Source organism: Macrotis lagotis, chromosome 8, assembly GCF_037893015.1.
Source record: "Macrotis lagotis isolate mMagLag1 chromosome 8, bilby.v1.9.chrom.fasta, whole genome shotgun sequence".
In the NCBI taxonomy this organism is placed as follows: Eukaryota; Metazoa; Chordata; class Mammalia; order Peramelemorphia; family Peramelidae; genus Macrotis; species Macrotis lagotis.
In genome coordinates, this window is record NC_133665.1 from 41798611 (window position 1) to 41804144 (window position 5534).

The 5534-nt window shown below is 33.6% G+C and overlaps 1 pseudogene; it reads right to left on the reverse strand.

The window, feature by feature from the left end:
• Window positions 1–3028: 3028 nt before the first annotated feature.
• Window positions 3029–3690, reverse strand: LOC141496430 (caspase-3-like; annotated as a pseudogene).
• Between the last annotated feature and the right edge of the window lie 1844 nt (window positions 3691–5534).

A 5534-nucleotide genomic window follows, 5' to 3' on the forward strand; every position in this document is an offset into this window, starting at 1 on the left:
AAGAATTATTATAAAGAATAATCCTATACATCATATTTCAAGAAATTATAAAGTAAAACTTCTCAGATATCTTAGAATCAGAGGAAAAGTAAAAAAGTAGAATAATTCACCAATTACCTCCTAAAAGAAATCCTAAAATAAAAATTCTCAAAAATATTATAGTCAAATTCTAGAAATCTAAGATTAAGATCAAGAAGAAAATACAAGTAGTCAGGAAGAAAACTTCAAATATCTTGTGAGTTAAAGGCAGGTTCACACAAGTTTTAGCAGCTGCCACTCTAAAATGATGAGAGTTTGAAATATGTTGTTACTCTGAAGGCAAAGGAACTTTGATTATAATTTTTAAAAAAATCTATCCAGTAAAATTTGGTATAATTCAAAAAGGGGAAATGGACTTACTTAAGTAGGAGACTTTTAAACATTCCTGCTAAAAAAGACCATTTGCTATTGTTGTTCAGTCAGTCAAGTCCAACTCTTGTGATCCCCAAAAAGGGTTTCTTGGCAAAGATGTTTTAGTTGTTTGCCACTTCCTTCTCCAGCTCATTTTATAGAGGAGGAAACTGGGATAAATGGGGTTAAGTGACTTGCCCAGAGTCACATAGCTAATAAGTGTCTGAGGTCATATTTGAATTCAGGTCTTTTTGTCTCCAGGTCTGATGTCACTGTGCCACCTAGCTGCCTCTCATAGTCAAGTAAATATTGGACTTTTAAAATGTACTAATTTTTCCATAACTTCTTCAAAAGCCATGATATTATATCACTAAGAAGTATTCCATTCCCTAATTATTCTTTTTTTTCAAACTATAATCAATTTATAACACAAATTCTTTAAAGTTCCCACTATAGAAATACAATCCTCAGGAGCTAAAGTATCATGTAAAATAAAATCACTTCATGATCTATTTATACTCACCCCCTCTAAGTAACTTCCTTCAACTATAAACAACAGTGATGGTCTAAAGTATCAGCCAAAACATCATTTTTCCCTTTCCATTTGTATTTTTATGCATCTCTTGAGTCTTGCATTTGAAGATCAAATTTCATGTCCATTTTAGTCTTTTTATCAGATAATTTTTGAAATTCTTCTATTTCCTTGAAATACACCTTTTCTCTCTGAAAGAATATGCTGAATTTTGCAGGGTAGTTGATTCTTGTTTTAATCCAAGGTCCTTTGACCTTCAGAATATCACATTCCAGGTCCTCCAGTCCTTTAAAGTTGAAGCTGATACATTCTGCATAACCTGATTTCAGTTCCTTGGTATTTAAATTGCTTCTTTTTGGCTGTTTGCAGTATTTTCTCCTTAGGCTAAAAATTCAGAAATTGGCTTTAAATGTTTATTCTGGTATCTCTTTCTGTATTCTTTCAAGAACAATTTTATCATCTTTTTCTAGGCTATTAGGACAATTTTCCATGATAATTTTCTGAAAAATATTTTCCAGGCTCTTTTTTTTGACCAAAGTTTTCAGGATAGATCAATAATTCCTTAGATTATCTCTTCTAGATCTATTTTCCAATTTAGTCATTTTTCTAAGAGATACTTTACATTTTCTTCTATTTTTTTCAGCTTTTTGGTTTTGTTTGATGTAATTTTGATGCCTCATAGAGTTTCTATTTGTCCAATTTTATTTTTACAGTCATTCAATTTCAATTTTTTACACTTTTATTTTCTTCAATTCACTTTTATGCTTCCTTTTCCAGTTGGTTAATTTTACTTTTTGATGAGTTATATTCTTTTACCAGTTGATTATTTTTACTTTTAAAGGAGTTGATTTCATAAGTCAATTTTTCATAATGACTCTCATTTCTCTTCTCCATTTTTCTTCTTTGTCTCTTCTTTGGATTTTAAAAATCCTTTTTTGAACCCTTCCAAGAGGTCTTTTTGGATTTGAGATCAACTCATAAACTTCTTTGAGGCTTCACTAGGAATTTTGTCACTACTTTCCTCCCCTGAGAAGGCATTTTTATTGTCCCAATCAGAATACTAACTATCTATGGCTATTGGTCTTTGGTTGTTTTTGCTCATTTTGATAATTGGGCTCTGCTCCTGGGGCACAGGAAGTATAGGCCCAAGCTTTATGTGCTGGGACTGGGATCTGGTCTCTGGCTTATTGCTTGCCTGTAGCACTACCAATGTAATGGTTTGCTGCATCTTTAATACCAAGGTATTATCTATGCAGAGGTTTGTTCTCACCTTTATGCCGAGGTGTTTTCTATGCAATGGTTTGTCCCATGCATTAGGGTAGCCCAATCCAATCCCACCTGTTAAATCAGCATTCATGGGACTTAAATTTTGTCTTCCAAGCTTGGATTGGAACCATCACTGTTGGTGTGTTGCATTATTGACTTGCTGAGCCTTGACATAGACTGTTTTCCAGTTCTCCTGCCAACACTGGACTATACTTCCTTTTTACCCAGAAGAGACAGACCTTTACTTAAGTTCTTCATGATATTTTGAGTTGAGAACTTGTTTCATTCTTTTTTTGTGGGATCTGTGGCTATGTGTAGTGGCTTCATTTAAAGTTGTTTTGCAAAAACTCTGAGAGCTTCCTAGTTTAACACCTCCATCTTGGCTCTGCCCAGAGGAACTTTTAATTATTCTTAATGTTTTAAAGATAAAATAATTTCTTCTTATAACAAATACCATTATTTTTTTCTTTACAAATTCAATGTATTAACTCCTAATTAGCTTCCAATTCAACTACTTGAATTTGAGGTAGCAATATATAAGTACTATTAAATAGCTCTACCAAATGAAGAAATGGTGATTCCTTCCCCAATATCTCCCAGTCCCCTCTGCCCTCCACTACCATACTGTATTAGGCTTAAGGCGTTCAGGCTAAATTACCAAGGAAATGCAATCCTTAGATCTATAAGTCACATGAAAGAAATGAATGAAGGTGTGAATTTTCTTCATGGAAAAATATAGTTCCTTAGTAAGCAGGGACAAAATACGGACACCTGATTCATTAAATGAAAATCAGTATCTAAGGAAAAAGATCAAACTCTATGGCTATTTTCCGACTGATGTTAAAAGATTTGCATAAGCCTAAGCTTGTGAGCACACTGTCTCACCATTGCACAAAGTGATTAGGTAAGCCAGGTACCATTCTTTGAATTTCTCCAATAATTGTAGCCAGGGCTGTAGAATATGCATTTAAGAAGTCTGCCTCCACAGGTAGTTTTGGCATGTAATATCCTCATGAGGGCCTCAATACCAAAATCCAACTCTATAATTCTACATGCCTGAATAAATAAAAAGCCTTGGTTTTCCTAGTAAACTTCTAAAGGTATCATGTTGATTGATAGAATCATGTTCTTTTCAGTTCAACAGATCCATCTGTGCCAAAAATGATTCCTTTTTCACCATTACTTGGAAGCACATAAACTGCTCCTTTGACTGTGATCTTCTTTAGAAAAATTGTATGTTAATTCAATTATTTCTTTACATGCCAGATCATTTTATTATTGACTTCATATTTCAAAATTTTAAATGAATCTCTAAGATTTACTACTTCTACATATGTACAGTTGAAAGTGACATTCTGAGTGAAAAAAAGTTCATTATTAATTATTACACATAACTCCATTTCTGGAGAATCCATTTTGTAGTTATTTGATGATAGTCTGGATTCTGCTGACTTTGAACTTTGTTTAGATTTTGAGTCTAGTATAATTTCAATATTTGCCATGGCCCATGTCTAGATTTGGCTCTGCTAGAAAGACTAGAACTGAATATAGGATTTGACATTCAAACACAAGATTCAATAAAAGCATTAAAATGTAAGCATGAGTGAGAAATCATAAGGAATTTAATAAATTTAGACTGTTTATATTGCCATATGGGATTATTGTTTGTCCTTCATTCTGAAAAAGGACCGATGACATCAAAAAGTGATGTCATGACTGACAAGTGAATTGGATTTAAATGAACAAAACTATGCAAAATCATTAGTCTCACTCTCTGCTGGAGCCATCTGGGTTCAATGGTAAGATATGTTTGGGACCTAATGGGTTCAGAGTAAATGTAAATAGTAATTGTTTCTGTTTTACCCAGAAACCCTGAGCATCTTTCCCTCCTAGAATAATTTGTATTTTCTTTTGGACTAGGTAAACCAGGAAGAGTAAAAGCCATTCTCTGCTTCATTTCTTATCTAGCTTAATCACTGAATGGTTGTTACCTTAATCAGATTGAGACCTGGGAAAGATTTTAGCTTTAAAAGGACAAGTTCTCCCACTGCATCAGGGGCTATCTCTAGTTTTCCTGATCCATGTCTTGCCACTGGACCCAGATGACTCCAGAGGAGAGAGGGAGACTGGTGTCTTTGAATACCCTTGCATCACTTAAATTTTATTCACTTGTATGTCATGGTCCTCTTCGAGAATGAAAAAAATATATAGATTCAGTGGCAAAAAATAAATCAGAATGAATGGAGATGACTCCAGATTCAGAAGGAAAGCTTGGCCTTTTTAGCTAGGTCTTTCCCAGATCTCACTTCATCTGAGGCAATGTCTGAGGGAATGAAAGAAAGAAAGAGAAAGAGAGCAAGAAAGAAAGAGAGCAAGAGCGAGAGCAAGGGCGAGCGAGTGAGCAAGAGAGAGAGAGATATCAATCTGAGAGGGGTTTCTGACCAAAACTCAAACATTTGCTATTCTGAACCTTCAGAACCCAAACAATGACCACATGAGACTTGGGATGGAACTTAATGATTTGAGTTTAAGCCTGATTCTTAAAAAACAAAATCTAATCCAGAAACCTCAAGATATCTTGTGAGGTTTCAAGATAATAAATGTAATCTCTAAGAACCTTATCATCAATAGAAAAGGTCAAAGGAGTCTACTTAGACATGCTCTCTAGCATCAGTTTATTATGTGAGGATGATCCCAAAAAAAAAATGAATGAATGAGTGAGAAAGATGGATGCATTAGAACAGTAAGGGAGAAGAATAAGAGAGAAAGTTATAAAGATATGTTTCAGGAAGAGTTTTTACAATGGAGAGGAAGAGCAGGTTAATGTTTGAACCTCACACTAATCTGAACTGGTTCAGAGAGAGAAGAATACATACATACCCACAGCTTGGTAAAGAAATTTACCTTAGCCCTGATGAAATGAAAAGAAGGAATGTACATTCAGTGAAGTTAAAATAAAAGTAATTATTAGGAGTTACATATACCAATAAAACTGACAGTTTAAATGAAATAGATGAACTTTTACAAAAATATAAATTGCCCAGATTAAATAAGAGGAACTAGAATACTTAAATAACCCTATCATAGAAGAAAAAAAGATGTTGGTCAAGTTACAAAATGTTCCCCTAAGGGGAAAAATGACTAGATGGTTTTAAAAATGAATTCTATCAAACATTTAAAGTAGAATTATAATATAAATTAACTGCTTGAAAATGGATAAAGCAGTCCTTCCAAATTCCTTACTTGACAGTTTGGTACCTAAACCAGGAAGAGTAAAAGCAGAGAAAGAAAATTATAGACCAGATTCCCTAGTGAATATTGATGAAAATATGTTAAATAATATGTT